The sequence below is a fragment of the Dermacentor albipictus genome, chromosome 3, assembly GCF_038994185.2.
Source record: "Dermacentor albipictus isolate Rhodes 1998 colony chromosome 3, USDA_Dalb.pri_finalv2, whole genome shotgun sequence".
Lineage (NCBI taxonomy): Eukaryota > Metazoa > Arthropoda > Arachnida > Ixodida > Ixodidae > Dermacentor > Dermacentor albipictus.
Window position 1 is genome coordinate 98,063,991 of NC_091823.1, and position 26,109 is coordinate 98,090,099.

Here is a 26,109-nt window from a genome sequence, read left to right on the forward strand (position 1 = left end):
TCAGCCACAGAATGACGTTTCGCTAGTAGATGTCGCAGCGTTGTTTACCTCCGAGGTTCTGAAATGCAAGAAGAGACAACGCGCAGGTATACTCGCAGCAGTCGGGAAGCTCCGGTGGATCTAATGGATGGCGCGTCAAGCAGTCGGCGTCTTCATGTAATCGGCCGCTCTTATGCCCAACTGTGTATGAGTATAGAGCCCCCCGACCGAGACGTCCATTAGGATGCTTTAGGAATGAAAGTCAGCATAAGAAATAATGGTCGGTGACAACCGTGAATGACCAGCCGTACAAGTAAGGGCGAAATTTACCCACTTCCCAAACGGACACAAGGCACTCGCGTTCAGTAATGGAGTGATTGTGCTATGCTTGGCACAGAAGTCTTCTAATGCACTAAAGAACCCGGTCGTAGCCTTGCTGACCACTAAGCCAAAAAAAAAAGAAATAAACGCCGATTCCGAGACCGATGGCATCGGTACGAACTTCTGTTGGAGTGGTCGCATCAAAATGGGTGAGAATTGATGGTGAACTGAGCCGCGAGGTAAGCTCAGCAAACGCAGTATCCTGTTCCTGATCCCAGACAAAAGTCGCGTATTCCTTCAGAAGTTCCGTGAGAGGGTGTGCAACGTTAGCGAAATTGTGATCGAGCCGGTGGAAGTATAAGCAGAGCTTCACAAAGCTTCGAATATCGTTGGCACAGGTCACCAAGGGGAAATTCTTTACGGCGCGAACTTTCTGTGGATCTTGACAGACGCCAGAAGGATCTGTGAGGTGTGCAAGCACACTACGTTGCCGACGGCCAAAGTGACACTTTGATAAATTGAGCTGAAGCTCAGCATTGTGGAAAACAGAAGGAATTGTCGAAAGGCGATCGAGGTGTGTGCCAAAAGTTGATGAAAGTACGATTACGTCATTGAGGTGGCACAGACACATTAATCACTTAAAGCCGCGAAGGAAAGCGTCCATCATGCATTCAAATGTAGCCGGAGCATTACATAAGCCGAACGTCATCCCTTTAAACTGATAGAGGGAATCAGTTGTGATAAAATCGGTATTTTCGCGGTTCCTGACGTCAACGGCAACCAGCCAGTACAGGGAGCGAAGGTCTACGAAGTAAAATATTTTGCACCATATAAACAACAGAGGGCTTCATCTAAGCGCGGCAGTCGGTAAACGTCCTTTTTGCCACCTTGTTGAGATGGTGATAGTCGGCACAGAGCGCCAGCTGTCATCCTTCTTTCTGATGACCACGACCGGGGAAGCCAAACGGCTACAAGAAGGCACAATGATATCTCTGGCAAGCATCTTATCGTCTTCCTTCTGTATGACTTGTCACTCAGTAGGGTAGACGCCGCAGGCCCATCAGTGAATCAGGCTGGCGTCGCCCATGTGTATACGATGTTTCACGACAGCCGGTCATCGAGATCGAAAATGTCCCGGTACGAAGTGAAAAGGCAACTAAGTGCATCCGCATGGTGGACCGGAAAGTAAGGAGAGATCATTGCCATGAAAGGTTCTAGTACTCGTCTTGTAGGGCCCGAACCAACAGAGCTCGGCGAGGCCGTATCACTAGTTTCGGCCGAAATGTGGTAGTCGCAAGCCGAGGCCAAATTTGCAATAGATATTCCCTGAGGTAGCATTTGAAGACAGAGGCCGAAATTCATTACAGAAAGACAGGTGGCATTGTCTTTTATACGGAGGACAGTGAGTGGGAATGCGAAGTTTTGCGACAGAAGGACGGTGACGTAGGGCGACACGATGTAATCGCCTTCGGCAACAGGTGGATCGCATGAAACAGCCATATAGGTCACAGCTCCGTGAGGTAGGCGAACGTAATCAGTGGAACATAGCCGACTAGGCATAACATCACGAGGTTCAATAGCATGTGGTAGGGCGAGTTGGACAGCACCCGCAGAGTAGTAAGTAACGGCTGAATGTGCTGACAGAAAATCAAAGCGTAAGATGATTTCGCGTGGCCACTGTTCCAAAACCTCGAACAAAATAGAAGTATGGCGTGTGGCTACAGTGATAGCGGCAGCATACATCTCAGCGACAGCTCTAGTACCACTGTCGGCTACGCGTACGACCACAAGTGGGACAGGAGTTAGGACTTTCTTTAGGCATGTATGGTGGTTCGAGTTCATGAGCGATATGTGCGCCCATGTGTCAATCAGTGATATTACAGGTATACCGTCCACGTTGACGAGGTTTTGATGGCCAGGCACGGCAAGCAAAGGAATTTCGGGTCGGGTTGTCATGGCGTGCTCACCTCTCAGAACTGCGCCCGTTAGTTTTTCCGAGAAGCGACGGAAGTAAGGAGGCAGAGGCGGGCGTGAAAGGCGCGGGCGTGGCGAAGGGCAATGGTTTGGTCGTGTGGGCAGAGACATTACTGCGGTGTTTTGTTCGATGTGTGACCGCGGGCGGAGACTACCACGTGAGCTTTGGGTAAAGCGAAAACTCGGCTAAGGCTGCGAGTTTCAAGAACTGCGACAACGGTGGGAAATAGGTTCAGCGCGTCCACAGAAGAAACAGATAAGTCTGTCATAAGAAGCGCGCCATTCTTCCGTGTTTTGATACGGAGGACGAATGCACGAAATGCGTGATATATCGGGTACGCCGAGTGAGTGGTATGGTAGTCAGGTCTGTTGGCTGGGCAAAGTAACTGGAGCCCGATGTTGGCCTATTCTTGCCTTACAATGGTCTAGATGAAGGATATGGTTGCATAGGAATCATCTGGAGCGTTAACCAGGGGAGGAACTGCAGCCGCAGTTTCAGTCTCCCCGCGGACGATGCGTGCAATACTGTCGGATGTAGCCGGCATGGGTGGGAGACGTAGGTCCTCGCAGGTTGATGTGGCAGCCACGTTAGGAAGGCGAGAAACGTAGTAGGCAACACAACGGCTGTTGGCTTCTTCGAAGCAGTGCCATTCAGCAATGATGTGCTGCACTGTGGAAGAGTTCTTGAACACGAGAAGGCTAAACGCGTTGTCCGTGTTTCTTTTGAAGATATGGGCGACCTCTGCAGCTTCCGGCACCTTCTCATGAACCTTCTGCGTGGCATGGCGGTGGCCAGCAGGCTTGCCAAAAAAATTAGTGAGCTTTTGCTTGCATAAGTTTCAGCAGGTGGGTTCCTCATCGCGGGTTTAAAACCAGATGCATGCAGTTCCCACGGGGTAAAATATCAGGCTGGCGAGAATGACGGTCTGGTGCCAGTAATTGCTCGCGCTCAACCTACCCTGTAGTTGAAGCCAACCTTCAACGTCGACATTATCTCTGCCAGAAAAGGTTCCTATGTCGTGCGGTTGTACCACGACGATGATGGGCGCGAGTGGAAACGTACCCTAAGCAGTCTTGCCTCGAGCTCGCATTGCCAATGCAGCTAAGGAGCGCCCGCTGCGTAAACTTGCCGTGCGTCTTGGCCACCAAATGTCACCATTTGGTGGCCACCAAATGGCCACCAAATGCGTCTTGCCACCAAAAATGTTACGGAAAGAGATGTTCAAATATATGTAACGGTTTTTACAGCGCATTCACTGGCATAAATTGTGATAGATAGCCCGCGCGAGGTCAGCGAGTGTCGTCGCCTTCTGTACTCTCCTCAGCTTCGTCTCCGGCTCTACTTCGTAACAATGCATTTCGAAGAATCCAATGGTCAGAGAGGCTGTACATGAAAATCTGCGCTGGCTGTCGTGCGTCTATTGCTTGGATATATCCACGAATTGTGTGTAGGCTTGCTGAATTAGTTCCCACAACGTTCATTTCTGAGTTCTATTAAATTCGGGTTAGAAAATACCGATGTAAACGTTCTTGTTTTTATTTTCGAAAATTGACGCTAAGACAGGATAATTCAATCGTTTTAAACACGTATTTGTGACATTATTTTTGCTTTAGTCTGCTGGCCATTGCCGGTGATCTTTGTGAAGGTTGTATGGCCTTGAAGAGTGGTTCACCGCTTCTATTAAACATTCACTAGGTTTGAGGAAACTGGTGTGCTGAATGTTCGGATGGACGGACGGACGGACGGACGGACGGACGGACGGACGGACGGACGCAGCTTTACTGAGGTCCTGAGAAGTGCCGCCCTTAGAGCTGCGACGCAGTATAGTTGCCAATAAATCGTAGGAAAGGTTGTGAAACAGGCATCGGTGCTGTTGCTAAAAATTCCCGGAAACGCAACACCCCGATAACAGAACATGACAGACTGAGCAAAGTGTAAGTTTAGCTTGTAGCATAAAAAGCAATGTTGAACGGTGCTGCTGTTTCCGGATAAGCATGGCGCTCTCCTATAATTAAATATTAGCTTCGCAGAGGTTTCATCATCGAAAGCAGGTGATTTCAAGTACGACTTCGAACGCAATCTAATGTTTAAATGAACGACAGATAAGTTAAATGAACGACAGATAGGACTCTATGCAATGCTTCAATTTGTTCAACCGTGTAGGCTGCTCGGGCAATATTTTAGCTTAATTACTTTAATCACTCTGTCGTGCTTTGACCGACATTTTTTTTTCAGCCGTAATACCGCAATATGGCGAAGTCCTGCGCTATCTAAAAGAAAAAAAAAGAACGTGCCCGGAAGGTATCTTTGAAAGACTAAGAAAAAAAGCCTCCCAAGGGGGAAAAACAAGTCCAGCGCTAACAATCGTTTAAAAGAAAAAAGAAAGTATGAAGAAACAAGAACGCAGTACGAAACGTTGGGCGACAGCTGCAGGGTGTAGGCGCACACGCAGTGGGCATGTTCCTCTCTGTGGCCGGGTGCGATTTCCACTTCCAGCCGCGCTGCCGCGGGCTCCGTTTCGTTTCGGTTGAGTAGGAGCAGTCACGTCCGTAGACAACGCCCATCTCGCGGCACTGAGCGTTGCGAAACACTGCGCCGGGCTCGTTCGCGCGGGCCCCGCGAACTCGAGCTGCAAGGCGTTGCCCGCTCTGGCGGACGAAGCCTGCCTCCGGGTTCAAAACCCGAGAACAAAATGACATGGCATGCGTTGAACGCGAGTGCCGGAATAAAAGATCAGAATGAAAGGCTGGCATGCGGAACCACACCGTGTGTCCTCGGCCGACTACGTGGGCAGCTTCAATTGAGCCGACAACAGAAGAAACAAAGTACAAAAGAAAACGGCGAGAATTGATCCACTCGTAAAAGGAAAGACGAGTGTTTTAGGTGTCCCCTTATCTTTCTTGTGTGGATATTTTTTTTTCTGGTGCTCCTGTTCACGAGGACGTTTCTATGACAAGATCTTTGCAACGTGATACTGCCGCACAGAGAACACGGAGCTTAGCTGCAGGTTCCAAAGCAGAGAATAAATGAAATGGCATGCGATGAACTGATAAAGTTCAAAAGAAAAGCTCGCACGTAGAACGACAGGCTGAGTACAGCACGGACTGCGGTAACTGCAGTTGAGTCAAAAGAAAACTGTGAGAACTTCTGTACTAACATTGAGAGAGATTATTGTTTTTTTCTGCCTCAGTTTTTCTGTGCACTTCTGCGTGACGGTGTTTGTATACGACAAGAGTTTTGCCTTATTTGATTGTTTACGCTAGAAACTTGGTAATGCCACACTGGGAACATTTAAATTGATATCCCTTCTGTTTTACGGGTGGAGTGATCTGTATGGTGAAAGGGCCCAGAAATTATGCAGGTATCGTAAGTTATATATGATATGCAAATATACATTCGATACTTGTATGCAAAGACATTTGACTGTTTATTGCGCTTTATATTTTCAAGTACAAAACGAGGCTCACCGATAATAAGTGTGAGGCGTTCATTTATATAGATTTGAACATTTTCTCGTTTGTGGTATATGTTACTTTAGCAACGAAAATGACCTCACGAGATTCCAAATTTTGTACAAGGTGTGGTGGAAGAAAGCAGAGAATAGACACCCGTGTATGCTCAATGAAAAATGATGCCTTTAAAACAGGAGGATTAACAGTTCCTGAATAAATAACGCACAAATGAAGATACATTATTTGGGACATAACTTAGTCCTCCTCAATTCTGGCAGCGGTACTCAACCGATTTCGCCATTGAGGTATCAGCCAGCTGCATGCACACAGATTTAATGAATTCTGATGCTGGTCACAGAACAATACGCTAGCGTACCCTGAACAGGACACACGTGCAAATACATTACGCAAGTAGACCTCTCAGTACTCTCCCGCTGATACAAAAACTAGCATTTCTAAACTAGCGGACAGCTATACAGGAATATAACACGAGGAAATTGCTTTTGTACGTTTGCCTAGGTTTCTGTTTAATCTTGCAAGCCAATATGGCTTAGTGGATAAGATATTCTGGTGTTCACTACAACGTTGCTCATTTGCATCCTTGCCATGATGACAGAAAGCAGGCCTTGGCGTAAGGTCACGATGGCCGTTTACATAGATGCGCGTGTTGAAGGAGCACAGGTTGTCAGAATTGAAATTCGAGTGGCCTGCAATGCGGCGTGCAACATACCCCAGACAAATGCACACAGAGTAGTTGCAGTATGCAGTCCATTTTCAAAAGTTTAGCGACTACCATCATTCAGGTGCACATATTCTCTGGGCACTTCCCGCGGCATCCTTAACGCTGTGTTTCATCTTTGGGAGTAAATTTTTTTGGTTGAGGGCCTTCTGATTACTTTGTCATTGTATAATTATTCAAATGTGTTTCCAAATCCATACACGCAGCACGAAAGTGCTACACGTGTCGTAAATGTACTCTCCTCGTTAAAGCAAAAACTCTTAGCTTGTTGGCTGTATTGTGCCGTATGATTAAAGGTTAACCCCTGCACAAGTTTCCTGGTTGGCTGCACCATCGATCGTACTAATTGAAAAGAGTATTCGTATTCCCGAAGGCTCCAGCTAGCAAATGGAAGTTGTGCCATATCAGCGTGTGGTTAGCTTATGTGATCGACCCAGGACTAGTTCGAACGAACTTCAGTGTGTCTGGTGTTTCAAACTTTAACCGAACCATACTAAGCTTGACAACTTGATGGACGATTTAGCCCGTAGTTAGCGGTTCGGGTTGCCTGCGCGATATCATTGCCTCGGGTATTGTTTTTGAGGCTCCGTTGAAGTTTCCAACAGCGAATAAATTGTCGTCTCCCATGGCTTCGAATCAAACACGTGATTAGGAGTTCAAACCTTAGAGCAAAAATCATTGTCGCAACGACAAAGTAACAACGGCAGAGTGGCACACAAGAACGACAATGTGAAAACTTGCTACAGCTTGTGTAAACGATGCCAGTGTGCATGGACAGTGCGCAAGAAAATCTGAAAATGAACGTGTTAAATTCCTGATTTCGGTGGGAAAGTACGATGGACAAGGAACGGTTTCGACATTCTAAACAAAAAAATAAAAAAATAAAAACGTTTTTGCCAACATCGTACTCACTTTACGAAATACTAGTACGAGTATTTACGAGTACGACAGCGTAAAATTGTCGCATCAGCGTTTTTCGACGGTGGCTGCGGAAAGTATGCAATCCTTCTTCGAGTCTTGCATACTTCGCGTCCCTTCATTGCTATGTTGTACAGTTAAGGGAGAGGCTTGCAGATGTATTGGCGCCTGCATTCGAAGATGTTGTTAATGACAAAACACTTCATCTGGTTGTGCAGCAAAGAGGCGAAACAGGTCCAGAGGGCGTCAGCGCTAGCGCTCCTGAGCAGACAGATGCACTTGTCATCAAGTTTTAAAAGTGAATTTCCAGAAATTTCTGACGAGGCTGCTGGAACACACGTAAAGACGGAAGGAAAAAGAATAAAAGTCAGTTATTAATAGTTACTTAGTGTGTAACCGTAAGACAGTCTCCTTGGGCAGTTCTGTTTCCAAAGTAGTTTTTTTTTTATCACGCAATTTGCCCAGATAGTAATGTTTGCATTGTAGGAGCTGGTTGGTCTGCTTACCTTAACGTCACTCTTTCTCCTGGTGCTCAATTTACTTCTTCTGGCGTAATGGGCAATCTCTCACTGAATGTGGCTGAAACAAATCTCCAAGATTGCACCTACTCGTCAGAATGCGCATGGTGCTTCGATGTTACCGTTATCGTACACGTCCCCCGCGATTTATTTCATGACGACTGTGATTTCGTGGCGTCTTGCAGGAACGTGCTCTACTGACTTAGTGACGAGGACTTTGCTCCAACTTGCAAATCTCTCGTTACAGTGATATGCGGTGTGTGCGCACACGCCCAGGCGTACGTAGTGGAAGCTCCTTTCGATCTACCATATACAAGTGTGTATGACTTCATGCCTCATGCGGAATATTCGGCATATTGTAGTTTTCATCTATTATTGAAATTTTACTTTGAAACGCGATGGCTGAGGCCTTTTTTGTTCAGCCATGACTTCTTATTGTTCAGGCGGGTATTCCAGCATAGGGTCGTTCGTCCATGCGTGCGTGATTTGTCAGGAGACGCGTTCGGTATGGCAATCATAGCTCGCAGAAAAAGAAACATAAAAATAGACATTGTGATGCTCTGCCTCGCTGGGGACTTCCGTATACTGTATTGCGAACGCGCACGCTCCGCTGACTTCATTCACATTGCAAGGAGAGCTTTTACAGAGGGGCAAGGTGAAGGCTTTTATTACCTTCACCGCAACGGGAGAAGACTAACACGACAACGAGTGCGCTGCGGTGTTTTATGCATGAGGTTGTCGTCCAAGAGCAGTGGTGCTCCGAGCACGTCGACGCGTGTCAACAAAACAGAACGTGGCCGGGCCTCGCGTCGTTTCTACATAGCGTCTCTACTTTTGTCGGTGCCAGTTTGCGAGCACACACGTCATGGGTGGGATGAACTCTGCACATCCAGAAGGTGAGAAGTGGAGAAACACCTGCACACCGAAGAGGTTTAGCATTTCTAGTGTTCTGTATGCGCAAGTGCGTAAGACAGGCACTTCGTCGTTAGTCTTTTTTTTTTCTTAGTAGAACGCTTCGGGTGTTTATGGTCTTTCATCGTCTAAAAAGCCACATTTGATCCGTAAGCTTGTTGTGTACTGTTCCGCAAATTGCTTCGAAACCTCTGGTTGGCATTGGACCGTATAGTCCGAGTCAAGAGAGCAAGAATAGGAGGAATGGAAGGTTGGGAAATCTGACCGGAAATGAATCCAGTTGGATGGCTACGCAAGGGAAAGGGTAAGAGGAAATCGAAACATAATTTGGCAAAAAAAAGTTGACGTATTTGAATAGGTGTTAAGTCTGAGTTTCGAATATTTCTAATTGAACTATCCGACGTCTGGCTCTGCAGTTTACGCCTTCCTTTACTCAAAGCCAGCTCTGTCTTCACGACCTGAAGCTTTATAAGGTTATAAGGAGCTATCCAGCCTTATTGAAAAAGCAAAGAGGAAATTGGTAGATGTTTATTGTCCCTATAATCTTCCTTTTCCTAGTACCGTTATGTTTCTTTTCTACACTTATCCTTTAATTTCTCCGCTAATATTTCTGGTATATCCTTCATTTGCATTCAGAGAACTTGTGTATTCAACCTTCTCTCCTTCACTTGAATGATGCATAGGTAGAACAGGCAGGTGCATTTCTTACGCTCACACACATGGTGACCTCATAAGGTCCCTATTTACCATCAAAGTGTGCATGCCTAGAAGTTCTAGATTGCATGCTTCGTCATTGCTTTACCGGAGTTGGAAGAGCTAATTGCAACAGCCGAAACAAAGGGGTTTGGTCATGTTTTGTCTTTTTCTTCTTTATTTAACACTGAACATCTTCACAAGACACTCACCGACAAGTATGCCGCACTTTAAATACACTGTGTTTTGATCTAAGTGCGGAAACCTCAGAACATGAATGCAGAGATGTTAAGAAACACGCGAAAATTTCGGAACGTATTTACGTTTAAAACGGCTTGCAAACGTCGATGATAAACACTATGGAAGGAAGTATGCTTGTTGCAAGCACAGCCACAAACATTGACAGCAGGGAAGAGAGCCGCAAGGGTTGTCTAAAACACAAACAACGTGCGTTTGAGCAAAAGACAGCATCGATGTTTTCGCGACGCATTCCTATTCGACGGCTCTTCCTCTCCACCGAGCCAGATCACATTTGCGCATGATTTGGTCTATGTCAGGAAAAATGTGAAGCACGAAAAGAAGCAGTTTTTCACCTTCAGAGCAAGAGTGCATTTTTTTGAAACGAGACCTTCGGGCAAGATATAGAAAAGATAGCATAGTAGCTCATCGCTCCTTGTCAATTCAAATATTTTGTTGACGCCGCACGCCACATTTCCGTGACAGCTCGTGGAAAAAACAAGCGAAACGAAAAATAAGAAAACAAATAACATATCCAGTCTTGCAGTCTATACAGTTTGAGGCGATAGTAAAAGCAAATATTTGTGTCTGTCAGCCGCCTGTCACCACGCTACTTGATTTCACTCCACCGTCAGCACGAGCGCTGTTCCGGCTGGCCAAGCTGATCACAGGTGCGACGGTGACGGTTTCGTTTGCACTGTGTTCCACGCACACCTAAAACATGTGCTTGAGGGAAATTTCTTAGGCTCTTCTCACTAAGAAGCAGCATCAAAAATGAGGTTCTCTCAGGCATGGCAAGTGTTATGAGGTATGCAGTGCACCTGTGAATCTTTAAATGTAGAATACGGCAAATGTTTTGACATTACTTGTTTGTGGGACAATGGAGGAGCGTTGTTGCCAGCAAGAAATAGTACATTTTAATTCAGGAGAGCAGACAAAGACGAGTATACCCCAACACCTGAAACTCTTACGAGGCCCTAGTCAGAAGAATGCCCCGCTGTTTATGTGCTGCTGGTGACACTTATACTCTGCTTTTTCGTTTCTTTTTTACATTTTTATATTGGCTCACTGAGTGGCCTAATATAGAAGCAATCACTTCCAGTAATATTAAACCACGTGGTAATTCTAGCGATTTGGGGTTATTCCCTGTGGTTTTAAATATTTACTCCATTTAGTGATAACGTTATTCTTCATCCCGCTTTCTTGGAGCCATCGTACTAGAAGAGTCGAGGTAGTTGGCATCCTAGCCTCAGCAATTATTTAGGCAGCAGTCTGTGAGAGATGCGTTGTTTATTACATGCACGCAATAATCAGATTTTTCTCATGAAAAGATCTCGGCCCAGCGTTCGAATGTTGTGCCGGTAGCTTAGCGCTTCATTTTGTTCAGTGGTAGATTCAAGGCATAAAACAATCGTGTGCTTTGGATTAAAAGGCGGTGTGATGTAAAATAGGTAACCTTAGTTATCAAGAACCTGGGCACTGAAACGTCTCTTCTGAACGGGGTTTTGCTTCGGGGCGTAAATCTTTAGCACACAATCTCTAAAACTTTGACTTCACAATTGCGGAGTCTTATGGCCAGAAAATATATTTTTGTCTGCACAGTGCCTTTACTGTTGCGATCTTCCAAGCATAGCCGTAAAATACAGACTTCATCATCTATACACGCGTCACGTCCGCTCTCGCAAACATATTTACCGTTTTATGTTTATTACTTTTTGGAGGAGTTGAGCACAGTTTCCAGCACTTGACCCGACGCTTAACCCTAATGCGCTCTGAGGTTGTTGTCTCCTTACATGCTGTTTTCCATCACACCTTCGCACTAAGTTGCAGGCGTCATGGAAGCGTGGGCTTAATTTCGGTCACTGTATTTAGACGTTCCGGTAAGGAAACACTTGCACTAGTCAGAGCGATAAAAACAATTAATTAGAGATCAGCATTTGCCTAGGATCACTTTCATCATATGCCATATACAACGCGCGCATACACCAATGAAGTGAGCGGAGATTATTTTTTAAACTGTAGCTTTCTTCTACTGCTTTCTCCAATTATTCAGATGTTTCTATGTTACATATAGCGGGCTAAGGAGGCTTGATTTCAATCGGACTTGCATAAAGACGCGGCGGTGCTCAGCCCTGACAAAAAGCAAACAATATCGCGAGATTCTCCTCCTTTACACGCGCGCACACACAGAGTCACAGCGCCGCATCAGTTTTCTTGGCGTTAAAGTCCATCAACGAATACGTCACTAATCGTTAACGTTGTAATTGACGCCAATGTAGACACAATGCATTAACGCACTGTGCATCTCACTTAGCTTTGAAGCAAACTCAAAGTTGTTTGGCGAACTGGAAACTGGCAGTTACGCGTTCTCCTGTCCCATTTTCCCTCGGACATAAAACCTTTCGCAAGGTATCAGGGTGCCGTGCAACATGTACTAAAGTTTTTACGTTTAATGTATTACAAATGATTGTTTTTTTTAAGCCTAAGCTTATGAAGATCCCCAGGAGAGTGCTGGAGTTTCTCTTGTTAGAAGAGTTCGCTCTCTCTCTTCATTCTTTTTTTTTTTTTGCACCCTGCAGGCGGATTTACATTCTGGCATTGCTCAGTCGCCCATAAAAATTGGGGCATTGTTATTTCTTGCGCTGACACTCAGACTTTAAATTCGCTTTATGCGAGGAATAGAAGGACTATAGAAAGGAGAAAGCACAGTACTTTCCGGGCGCTCCAAGTGCGTTAAAATGCTCACGTAATTCATATTCACGCAGGCATGTTTCGTTGCATAACGTTTGTAATCCACGACACTCTATGTGCGCTTGCATGCGCTTCACTGGCCATCGCCGTTACGGTTCCACAGGACTGCAGGCTCTAACTCGAGGATCCCTAAAATTCTGCTTGGTACGATGCCTCTCTCCTGTGGAGGAGAATTCGTTACGGAAACTGCACAGATTCTAAAAGAAACACACTAAAAAGAAGAAAGGATATACCATCGTTATATCTGCTTATAAAGTTCCACGTAGCGTACAAGGAGCCGCTTCCAGTATGAAAGGTGTGTTGCATGTTTCATGGCTGCTGCTAAATATTCAGCAGGTGCCGCGAAATTATTTCCTGTTTTGCGCGTGCCTGCAGTCGTTGCACTGTGATCACTCCAAATTTCTTTTTCTTTGAAGGCGGGGCTCTTTTATTGCTCTTGCTTCACAGCTATGCGTCTCGCTCGACCCTGTTTATGCCCGTAAGCCTGATGACAACAACAAAAAAATGACGAGGGATTTCGCACGAGGAGCAGTCAAAATGTGCAGGCTGGCGCCGTTCTGGCATTCACTGGGGCAAAACTGCAGCAGAATTTTGCGCGAAACGTGCACAAATATTTCGAGCCGCGTTTCAAAAATTAAACAACTGCCGCCGAATGCGCCCTTCTTCTTTCAGCCCGTGCGTGCTCGGGAAGAAGCCACGCTGCATGTTCCTAATCTCGCTGCCATTGCGAGCCCGGGAGCACATGAATGCATCGCTGGCGCCAAACTCCCTTCTGCCGTATATCTTTTCTTTATTTGGTCGTTGGATGTGTGTTTTCTTGTTTCATTTTTCAACTTCCTTTCATTTACGTGTAGCCTACTTGCCCATGGAGAATGTCTTCCGTCTATGACGACGGATTCTGTAACCCAGTGAATCCCTGCTTACCACCGACAGTCTGATGCACGAGTCATTTTTCCAATCTGAGAAAAGAACAAAAGGAAAACTTTAAAAACGGGCTCTTAGTTTCCTGAAATGGAAAAATAGCGGTAAGGGTAAAAATGGCGTCTAGATTACTGCTGTGAACAGCAAATTTCAGAGTAAGCACTACGCAGTAAAAGGAAACCAAGAAGCACTCATGGCAAGAAAAACACAAAGAAAATTATATTCAATGGTTAGGCAAACAACAGGAAGACGTACTTGAGACGCGCAAAATAACATCCAACGAAATGCTCCCCGTAGCCGTAGAGAAACACCTTCACGGGAGCAGACATTGAGAACTTCATGCAACCTAACCGGTTGTTTCGGGTGTGTTTCCTTTTGCACTCTATTCCGACCCATTTCCTGCGCCCTCTTCAACGTTCCGTGCCACCGCATCTGAGTTCCTATAGAGCGTATCTCTTAGGGGCCCGTTCCTGCGCCGAGCGTCGGCATGCGTCGGCGTCGTAGCTCGGTGTAACTGAGAGAACGAGAGGAGCAAGAGATGAATGCAAACGCGGCGCGAAGCGCGGGAAGAAAGTCGGGAGGAGGAAAGCGGAGGTGAGGGTGTAGCGGTACCATGAGGCGGAAAGCGGAAGAGGGCATGGCGAAAGCGCGAGCAAAAATGAAGCGTTGTGCGGCAACAATGGCTACGAGATGGCGCCACAGTAGCACGAATCGCCTGGGAAGTCTGTCGGCGGCAGCTGCTGCTGTTAATCGCGCCCACGCGTCACCACACGTGCTGGATCTCGTCATCTCCAGAATGGTGAGGCAGTCGCGCCGCACTTCGCTCCATTTGCAACATGCGTGCGAGAGAGATTGTCCGCCCCAACCGATATATCGCGAAATGAAAACACGTGTACAACTTCGCTCAAATTTCGCATTAGGGAGTATTGTAATCGTCGGGGTTTTCTTTTTTTACATGTTTGTTGCCATGGCCTCTGCGCCATTAGTCTGTGATACCATCTGGAAGAATTGATAGATGAGGACCACTTTTTATAGTGTGCACCTTCTTTAAGAAAGCACTTTCTTCGCTTGTGTGAATCCTTATATGTTTGTCTTTCTAGAAATGGCCTGCATTAGAACAGTCCCCCGCTCTAGTGAAGGACAATGCAATAAGATTGTGCTTCTTCCCGCAGTGGTCTGGACAGTTAATTTACATTCTGGCGTGCTTATTAATATCTGTTGACTGCATAAAGGCATAATTTTGACATCTTTGTTTGAAGTTTTAAATTAACATGGTCATGCAAATCAAACGCGCGTTAAAATCTCCTGAAGTCCTTCGCCAAAGTCTCAATAGAGTGATTAACCTAATGTACGAAAAAATCTGTAACCTGGGTATTAATACTGATAAGTTTCCATTAATCATCGTCATTTGTTTTTCTTCTCAAAGCCACAAACATCCCGTTTACTCGCAATATTGATGCGTGGGCATTCTTGGCATCAGTTTTATGTGTTGCCAATGCTCTACCAAACTTCATTATCCAATGTTACTTTAAACTAGGAAAGATGCTGTTTGCCCGCATGTTCACGCTTCTATGTCATCGAAAGGTCGTCGCCATCAGGAACTTCTGTAAAACTCAGCAGATTTAATGCTTGAAGTCGAGACATCCTAAACGCAGGAGCCCCGTCACTCTTGGCATATGAATGTGAACATCCAAAATTTGGTGTTCCAAGCACCATTACAATTCCTAGTAGCTCCTAAACCAATTTTTTGTATGTCGGCGTCACGGGCGTCACGGGCGTCATTATTAACTGCAACACAGTGACCATTATCTAAGGGTCACTGTGTTGCAGCTAATATTTAGGAAAAGTGCACAATTCGTGAGCTTATTTCGAATTCAAAAGAGATTGAACTTCTGGAGTACTTGTGGTATTTCCTCTCGTACATAACACTCCGGGCACAAACGCAATCCTACGCGCTTAATATTGCACACACACACACCAATTTGTATATAGCAACGTTCTTCAGTATTCCGCGTGAGCATGCAGAATCACTCTTGTGAAATGAACATGGCACCTGAAAATCACACATTGGGGCGGAAGTGGGAACAGGTGCATACTGCTGCTCCAGGTGGATCCCACTGTAACACTCCGTGATCGTCACGCCTCAGAAGACACTACAGCTGAACTGGTTCTTCTAATGAAAGAAATAGGAATTCGCTCAGAGCGTCTGCTGTGTGCTGCACCAGGAGCATAGTCACATTGTGCGTTGCTCTCCTAATGCTAGCTCCCAAAACAAGAGGTAGTGTTCGTCCCAGAAGTGCAAGTCACTGTCGTGAGCTGCGGAATCGCTCTTAGCTCCAGCAAAACGGGAGTGCTTCTAGTCAGTGAGGCAAGATGAACGCAGGGAGGGATGCAAAAATGGCTTTATTTTCAGGTATACTCGGCGCACACGAGGAAAGCATTACAGCAATGTAAATAATTCATGAGTGACAAACAATGTCATCCCGAAGGCCCTGTTTGAAGATTCTCGCGCAGCTATTCTACGGATTCCCTGAGTAACGGTGCTTCTTGCGCAGCCTTTCGCTGGCAAATCACCTCATATGCATTCTCGCGTGCCCAAACAAGAGAAAATTTCTTGTTACACCGGTGCTGATGTCCCATATCATGAGTACGTGGGGAACAGTAAGGCGCATTTCAAGTGCTAAGCGAATCTCCCTGTACTACGATAGAGCAGAAGGCCAGAAGCCTCCAACATAAGAGCTAAAACAAAGCAAGAACTGCGGATTCGAATTTGCTAGCACCTAAGGCTGTTTTCATTGTGATAGACAAAGTAAGCAATATCCAGAATTTGTATTCAGCTTTAATAAAGTACTCCATTGTAAGAAAAGAGGGCCCTTTGGTGAGCTGGTACGAGGAATGTGGAAAATAAAGGAGGGGGAAAAGGTACAGTAGCCGCACGCAGTCTCACGAAACCGCATATCTCAAACATTTCTCATAGGGTGCAAAATACATGAGGAAGGTCTCAGTGCTATCCTAACAGTGCGAGACACATCCACAATAAGGGGAATGTGCGCGCATCCGAAGCATCTTATTCTTGGCCGGTATAAAGAGCGCAGGTGCACTGGCATCGGACGAGAGAAAGTCGTGAAAAACAATCTTCGCAACAGGATACGGTGCCCAACGATGTTGAGACATTGACGACGCACGCACGCACGCACGCACGCAGGGACGCACGCACGCACGCGGGAAGACAGTTCTCTTCTACGAGACCCTGATCGATGTCGGAAAGGGCGCTAGCGCTGTGATGAGGGAGGTGGATATCGACTTCGTATTATCGGCAGGCCCTCCCGTGCGAACACCCGGCGTTCACTTCTGCCTTCATGTCCTTCCTCGCTGTGGTTTGTGCTATTTCTTTTGTTTTCTACAGCCTCTTCCCGAAACCAGCACCCTTGTCCATTCTTCCTCCCTTTCCTCTGTGGTCGACAGCGCAGCCGGTGCACTTGGCTGCACGCTGTTTCCATCATTTCTTCTTCTTTCGCGTTCGTCGCCACCCGTATCAGGCGTCGGGAACGCCGGCAGCGGCGGCTGTTCCACGCACGTTGACCTTGCCTTCTGCTGCCCAGCGAGGCGGCGTGAGGCTGTGGGAGCCTCCATGCAGCACGACACGGTCCCCGACGCGCTGCCGCTCGTTCGCTTCACTTCCGCACTTCCTCGCTGACGCGGCCCGCTGCATATTGAAACGAGCAGGCTGTAACACGAAGTAGACGTTTCGCGCGATGCGGGGAATTACCGGAGCACGCGCGCACGCACGCGCGACAGAGCAGCGAGCAGCGTGGCGTATTGCGGAGCAAAGGCTTGGAGCTTATGCGATCGCGGCCACGGCAATGTTGCCGACGGCGCTGGAGCGAAGAGCGAAGAAAAAAATCGCCGCTAAATAGGAGAAAAACGGATACATTGTAACCGAGCGTCGCGATTTTTTCTTTCTTTTTTTTTCTTTGCGTTATTTTGCTGTCATGCTGGTGTACTGATGCCTCAGTGACGAGAAAGGGTGTGCAATTTCAGTGGTCGTAAAAGGAGGGTTTAGACATCGGCGAACGGAACGAGCATTCCTCGTTCGTGTAATGATAAAAGAACATTCTTGTCAAATACATCCGCCAGATAAAGTGTTTAGTGATTTTGTTAAAAGTGGCTATAGGTATTCCTTTGTGTACCACGATTACATCGCTTTTCAGTCAATACTTCCCGCTATTTCTCGCATGTTTATTCCTTTCAGCGGACGATCCACGACATTTTTTAGTTGTACAGCACGCCTGTTTTTATAACATGAACACTGCCGTGAAACTCCAAAGAAAAGTATATGTTTTCCACCTGAAAATATTTTGATGCAACTTAGCCATGTAGCCGTTTACTCAAGATTTCATTTCTTGTAAAGATAAAACAGTATAAGCCTTTATAAACATAAGTGCTGGTTCTCATGCCGCAGTTCAAGAATAGAGTTGCTGCGAGATAAGCTAAATTTAGGGTAATTTATGTCATGTTTCACGCCCTCTGCATCGCCCTTCATCATTTTCTCGTGTACATGACGTGGTACCTTTTTCATTCATACCGCTGTCTCGACGCGATGAGCTAGAATACGTATACTCTAGGCAAACCAAAAAGAAATTACTAACGCTCCCCTCTCTTCCACACTCGTCCGCGTGACTAGGGTAATGAGAAGGACGTGTGGCTACTTAAACGAGTAGCAACAACAACAAAAAAATAATAGGTTTAGGGAAAGATTCTGCAAGCAAGCAAGCTTCCTTTCTAACTCCGAAACGCATAGTTGTAGTGTACTTCTGTAACTCGTGTTACAAACACGCGTCTTAAAGCGTTCTCAAAGAGCATAGTACTTTTCTTCTGGGTTTTATTGTTTTGTATGATTCACTTTTTTTCCTGTTCCTGATTCGCTTTTGTACATGAAGACGCTGCGTCACTGTCAAAACTTGCTCTTGATGTTTATTTGACATCAAACGGGTATGCGATGAGTACTAGTTTATTTTTCTCCGTAGAGCGCTTTTCACAGGCTAGCAAATGCTAGTGGTTATCGCTCGGTGCATGTATCACAAGAGTCTCTATTCTTGTAGTGAATTTTACCTTTTGTGCGTGTTGTCGCCGAGCGTTGTGAGATCAGGTTGGGTAGGGGACGATAATGGTGGCGCAGATTCTAGAACTTATGCGAGCACCAGTGATTACGCTGTAAACTTCAAATAGTGATGTTTAATTAGTTTTTCGACGATCACTGACTGTGCTTGCCATTGTCGTTGTGCTTTGAGTGTCACTTGTTTTTTGGTGAATAATGTCATCTAATGAAGAGGTAGTTTTGTGGTGCAGTTTTTTTTTCTACTGCCTTTACCACCGCCTCTACAACGTGACCTCAATTGCGATTATGATTGTTATATAAACAAATGGCGTAAATATTGTCTAACGCATGTTATTCTAAAGCAATTAGAAGCACTTTTTGTTTCGGACATCCAATAAGGTAGCAGAAACTGGGATGTGTACACTATCAAGTACACCAACTTTAACGTGATAGCGTCAAGGACCTCGTATCGAAGAAAATCTGGTGACGGCGCCGGCGGCGTTGTCCGTGAGAAAAAAAGCATCCCGAGTCACGGAGGCCCTGCGCGTGGCGCATAGGCATTACTGGCTGATTTAATTTCTCGAAGTAAAGTGCGTCAGCAAATTTGTGAAGTACTACTTACACACAACCTCCAGACGTGATAGCGTCGGACTGAAATTTGAAAATACCTGAAAACGTAATTGTGTTACGCAGCAACTCAAACACAAGACCCCTTTCCTGCTGCGGTTTTACGTTTGGTGCGGCTGTGCACAAACTCAGGGATCGGCCCTCGCTAGAGGCCGCGTTTATACCAGAAATCTCGCCTTCTTGAATAACGTTCGCCGCCAGCGTTTCGAGGTAAATACAACGGTTGCATAAGCTGCATTCACCGGGAAGTGTTAGAAGCAATCAGCGATCTCAGAATGCTATGGCGTTCCACTCCTAAAGGCGCAGCTCAAGCGTCCTCCAATTTTTTAACCCAGACATCCATATCACATGCCGTCTAGCTAACGCAAGTTGCTGGCCACAGCTTTTTCTTGAAAGCGTATCTGGTAATAAGCGGAGCGTACATTTCTGTCCTACGATAGCGCATACATTCTTTCGGCTTTTCAGGAACGCTTGTTCTCTTTTCAAAGAAAAAATAATTATGGTGCGCCATACAGGCAACAGCTTTTATTACTCGAACACTGCAACAATGACTTAGTGCTTTAATCGAGCTGTTCTGCTGTCTATTCAGCTGAAGATAAGTTCGATTCACGGAGCTCAACCACCCTTCAACACTGGCTGAGGGACTTCGGCTTTTTTGATGGGCAGCTCTTGTTCACGACTAAAACAATGAGAGCGCTGGCATTTCGTTAAGATTTCGATGGTGTAATTGACTGCCAGTTAGAGCAAAATGACCATCGGCTGTTTAAGTGTAAAAGCTCCATTTTTCGTCTAGTTCATCGAAATGGACGTAATACGTATCTCTGGCGCAGCTAATGGCACAGGGGTATCCATTCTTTTATTAGTGCTTCTGGCATTTCTTAAAAAAAAACAAAACAAAACACAGACAGAGCAGTGGTCTGTGTCGCTGCCTAATTGTCATCCTCATGGGAGCCGTCTTTCTAAACATGTGAGACAGACGTGTTTCTCAACGTTTTCTTGTTTCGCTGTCCTTTCTGTTTCTATTTTGTTTTACATTGAGGAGCACGTTTTCTATGGCGTCATCAGGTTTGGAATTTTTGTGTTCATTATTTTATGGTACGTCCCCTACAACATACGGAAGAACAATGGCGAGGGTGTATAGATGACAAAAGGCTTAACATCAGCGCTGACGACCATCCCCGAAATAACATTACACGCCTCATTAGATGCGCCTTACGGTTATCTTTTATTTATTTGTTCACGTCTTTTTTCTGCATGCCTGTTCTCCAATTACCGAGAATTCTCTCGAAGAGTTGACCAAACTATATTTTTTTTTCTCCCCGCTATTTCTTACTGCTTCCCCACTTTCTCCTTTTGCCGTTATTTATATTACCTTTCTAGTTCCTCAACCGTGTTTAGAAGTCCCAAAGGCGCATGCAGAAAAAAACCTATCGAGGTCATCTAGTTAAAAAGATACAGCCCTGTTAGGAGCCCCTCATCTCGGAGAAAACAGAAAAGTCGAACTCCAGTGATGTACTTGAAGCGTCGTGCACGCATAGACTTACACGGATGATTGTCGTCACCGTTATGATACCGAGGCTCACACACTTGCATTCGCCTTACGTTCACAGCGCATAAAATGTTCCTTACAAATCACACAACATGGTTTACTTGTGCAATCCACATTCTTTCTTAGTTAAAGGTTTCGTAATTTTCATGTATAGGGTGTTTGACTGAAACATAAATTGGCTTAAGCCCACTTTTTGAAGAAAGACGCAAAACTTGTTTAAAAGAGCCTCCGTATTGCAGAGCCCTAAACTTGGGTAGCGATTGGGCAGTAAATTTCATTTTTCCAGTCTACTGACTTCAACGTCCACTGTCGTCCTCGTTGTTTTTGTTAGGTTCATAATAGAACAGTTAAGGATTTGTCTATCACCGTCCACTATCGAGCAGGTGATTGAGTGAGTGAGCAAGCACTTTATTAAAAAAACAAGATATTAGGTTGGATGGCCATGTACTTAGGCGGCCAGGTGCCTCTGGGACCGGGCGGCTCTTACAGCTATCTTGATGACCTTGGCATGCAGGCCAGAGTCAAGCTGAGAAAAAAAATATCGGATGACGATGGTGACAGCTATAGAGATAACTACCTGAGCCCAGATACGCAACACCATTTCATACATATAGTAAAATCTCCCTTGCACAATCCCGCCGTCCATGTGCTACCTTCAATGATCGCAACAAACTTTCCTGGCTGCATAGGCCAGTTGATTTAACAATGCCCATTGATGTATTTGATATTTTGCTGGTCAAGCGGCAGATCATCATCATCATCAGCAGCAGCATCCTATTTTTATGTCTACTGCAGGACGAAGGTCTCTCCCTGCGATCTCCAGTTACCTTTGTCCTGCGCCGACTGATTACAACTTGCACCTGCAAAATTTCTTAATTTCATCACCCCACCTTGTTTTCTGCCATCCTCCACTGCGCTTCCTTTCTCGTAGCACTCATTCTGTACCTCTAATGGTCCACTGGTTATGCACTCTACCCATTACATGTTCTATCCAGCTCCATTCTTTTCTCTTATTGTCGAAATAATATCGGCTATTCCCGTTTCCTTTCTGATACACACCGCTCCCTTCCTGTCTCTTAAAGTAACGCCTAACATATTTTGTTCCATCGCTCTTTGTGCTTGTTCCTGCGCTTTTTTGGCAACCTCGAAGTTTCTGCCCAGTATGTTAACACCAGTAGAATGCAGTGATTGTACACCTTTCTTTGCAATGATAGTGGTGAGCTCCCAATTAGGGTCTGGTAATGCCTGCCGTATGCAGTCAACACCAGTTTTTTTCTTCTGTAAGTTTCCGTCTCCTGATCAGGGTTCCCTGTGAGTGATTGACCTAGATAAGCATATTCCTTTACAGGCTCTAAAGATTGACTGGCGATGCTGAACTCATGTTCCCTTGACAGGCTACTGAACATCATCTTTGTCCTCTGCATAATAATTTCAGCCCAACTCTTACGCGGCAGTTATGTCTACTTGAACGCACTAAGACCTTCCCTGCACGATTCTAAGGAAATAAGCTGCACTCGCGCAACTTTGTGAGAAGGCAACGGGGACGTGCGTCCATACATGTTTACGATGTTTCGTATAGTACCCAATTGTATAGAAACTTGGAAGCGGCGGCGATGCTTTGTCCTAGATCATCTGTTTATTGTATTTTTTTCTTGGGCTTCATTATTGATTTTCATTTCCTTTGTTTTATAAATATTTGCCGAATGGTCTACGCACGCGCTGCAAGTTCATCTTCCAGTGGTAGTTATTCTATGCTATAGTCCACCCCAGCGCAGGACACCCCTGCTATCATCATCACTAAGGTCCGTCTCCGGATAACGCACCCACTGATAGTAGCGACAGCGGGAGTCGTTTGTCTCTTCTGACCTGTTCTTTCTTCTCGGAGCTTTCTTTCTCGAAGCGAGCGTTGGTTATGGCTTGCTTCTACTACACAACTCACAACCTTCCTTTCCTTCCTATGCTATTTCATTCGTTTCCGGCGCTCTTTTAGACGTGTGATTCTTACTGTCACTGCATTCTTTAGCAGTTGTATAACTCTCTCTAAGTAAAAAAAAAAAAGAAACAGATGGTAATAACTTCTTTGAACTTCATAACTCTCTATGTATCATCACGAATAAGGACAGAGAGGCACTGTGATGGCCACTTCTTGCCTTCATTGTACTCTTTTCTGCGAGCGTGTTCATTTAGCAGCTTCTATTTTTCCTTTTGTTTTCTTCTTTCCTCATCACGAATCATTTTTGGGGCGAATCTTCTGTTTGCAACGGCCCAATGAAGGCGTTTGTCTTCAGCTACCTACAGTGTGCCGCCTGACATAACTGAGTGGCGTTGCTTGTGCTATTTTAACGCGACAGCGTTAAGGAGCTCGTGTCGCCGAAAAGCCGGTGTCGTTGGCGTCGGTGTCGGCGGCATTGGCCGTGAGCGATAAATCCCAGCAGCACTTCATGAATAAAAAACAACTTGCAAGATGGGCTGGGTGGGAATCGAGCCAGGGTCTGCGGAGTGTGAGACGGAGACGCTACCACTGAGCCACGAGTTCGATGCTTCAAAGCGGTACAAAAGCGCCTCTAGTGAATGCGGTGTTGCCTTAGAAACGAGCTGTTTCTAAGGCTCAGGCGTGCGTTGCTTGCTCAGGCGCACATTTCGTTGCCGCGCCGAACGCTGCGTTGCTCGACGCTCACCGCGTCCGATGCGGGGCGCGTAGTCACTGCGCCTTAGCCCATTGTCTTACACCCCTTGGCGGGTCGAGGGGAACGCTGTCGCGTTCCACTCTTGAAGACGAAGCTTAAGCGTCCTCCAATTTTTTATTGCGAAAACACTTGTATGGACATGCCTAGTGCATTTCCACCCTAGTCGTTTGCGTCTGCGCCGGCGCCTCCGTGATGTTCCACAGAAAGCCAAAGTGCGGTAACATCGTAGCCGTGCGACGTATGCTGTAGGTGCGAGTAAAAGTATGCCACTGTCATTCAAACAGGAAGGCGGCTCGATCTCGCGTGCACAAGGAAGGAAAGCGGCCGTAAGCGTGCCGTCTTCCATCATGCACAAGTAAGCAAGGATGTAATGGGAGGGGGAGGCGTTCTACTTCGGCCGAGCGGGCCGTATCTTGAAAGCCAGTAGTGGTCGGTACAAAGTGTTGGCATGCCTAGGACTGTTACCTTCGTGTTCACTGTCTTATCGATCACTGCTTTGTTCGCGTAGAAGCGAGAGGCAGCACGAAGGGTGATTCGCTCGCTGCAGCTGCCGCCCTTTCTCACGACAGCGTTCATACAGCGATTGCCCGCGGTCATTCTATAAGATGTGGTCATCTTTGCGTGTGCGCGCGTAACCTCATCTCTGTTAATTTAGTTAGTAAAGGATTGTTTACAAGCCTGTACGGCCAATTATAACAGATATCCTTACTTTTTATAGCTGTCTGAAACTTGCTATCGCGATCAATGTTTCGCCTTTCAGGCGAAACTGCACCATCTTTTACTGGTCACCGCTATTTGTAATGGTGATGCCACTGGAATATTTGTAATTCCGTGAGAGAAGGTGAAATCTACACATCTAAGAATGTGTTCTTACGTGAGCGAAAACACCATCATTAGGCAACAACAGCGCTTGGAAATAGCAACCTTTATTAGCTGTAGAATGCAAAAATATGTGTGATCGCAAGTTGATAATTCACCGTAAGAAACAAAGCAGGCAGCCTTACACCACCAAGTTAAATGTACATGAAATCTAAAGATCATTGCAAGGTCATGCGCAGTGCTACGCAAAATTTGAAGGCTAAGGCCTATTTACGAACCTAAATAATCATAATGTCGTTTGCTGAAATTACCTATCGCTGCTAGTGTAAGTTAAATTTTTTTTGGCAGCCTTCGCTAAAGCGTAATCATCAAACACGTTGAATGTAATATCCTACCCACAACTCTAATCCACACTTTTTTCCCAAGAGAAATGCACACAAATGGTTCATGAGCCAACCCCACCATGGATGCTTCGCTTTGCGCAGAAGTCAACTGTAATTGAGTCTGTCTGTTTTTTTTTCTTTTAAATTTTTATCATGCATTAGTCGCGAACAAAGGCTACACCAGCGTAGTGCTCCAGGAACTAACCACGTTAGTATTGAGCAGTTAACATTGGCATAAAATTTGGGAAAAATACACAGGCAGGAATTGATGTACTAAACTCGTCTCGAAAGCAGACACGCCTTAAAGCTATGTGATCGAAATTGCGGAACGTGCATCATTTGCGTATAGAGGATTGCCGTTCAGCAATTGCGAACATAAGGCGCATATATATATATATATATATATATATATATATATATATATATATTGTATATTGTATATTGTATATTCCTTGCACGCCAGCTTGTGATATCTCGACGCGTCTTGATTCCGCTTTCGTGAACACAGACGCCGCGGCTGGGCTGAGATTGATGTCCCGTGAATGTACTTTGCCCCTGTGGGACTCGAACGCTTCCACCATGTGTCGTTTTCGTTCGCTGTCTCCGGACATGCGGATACACGTATACCACCTGGGTCACCACGACGTGAACAGGCCATGCTGTACCATCTGCGGCTAAGCGTTGCATTTACGAACTCGTATGCTTTCCTGATTGGAATGGCCAACAGCCCCACGTGCGACACATGAAACAGCGCTGAGACGCTCGGCCATGTTATCTGTGTCTGCCCGCGATACAGTGCCCAGAGACAAGTGATGTGCAGGTCACTGGGCCAGTTGGACAACCGTCCACTATCATAGCTCAAAGCTTTAGGTCCGTATTCGCAAAAAACATCCGCACCGAAGGCTCTACTGGCGTTATTAAGGTCCCTGTGGTCTACGGGGCTTAACGATATATTTTAAGAACTCCTTCCCCTACCACTCTGTAGTGTACGCGGCTAGTTCGTGCTCGTCCCTCTTTCTCTCTATCTGCCCCTTCCAATCCCTTTCTCTTTTTATCCCCATTAACCCTTCCCCCCGTGCAGGCTAGCCAACCGGAACTACCTCTGGTCAATCTCCCTACCTTTCTATGCATCCTTTTCTTTTTCTCTCGCTCTAAACAAAATGGTATTCATTTAAAAAGCAACGGACACCGTTCACCAGAACCAACAGGAGTAGTTTGACGCGCTAACTGCAGGTTTGTGTAGGCATTTGCAAGTTCAAGTGCATGATTCGATGAGCCTAAACAAATTTAGTGCCGTGGTGATTATTCCTGCTTGATGCCTTCAAACAATTGTGCTTTCGTGCCAGCTCCGAAAGAATATAAACATAGAGTAAAAGAATATGTAGATGCAGTGATAATATGCCTGTTTTGATATGTGTACTTCAATGAGTCGGCAAATTTCACCATCGAAGATGATCTTTGCGTTAAATGAGGCCGTGCTCTCCTTCCTCTCTGCTGTGAAACATCGTGGGAGTGGTGATTGTACCTTTA

The 26,109-nt window shown here is 45.8% G+C and overlaps 1 protein-coding gene across 2 annotated transcripts in view; it reads left to right on the forward strand.

The window, feature by feature from the left end:
* LOC135901313 (cell adhesion molecule Dscam1-like) overlaps window positions 1–26,109 on the forward strand; it is a 162,983-nt gene that overhangs the window by 24,177 nt on the left and 112,697 nt on the right. The window lies entirely within an intron of this gene.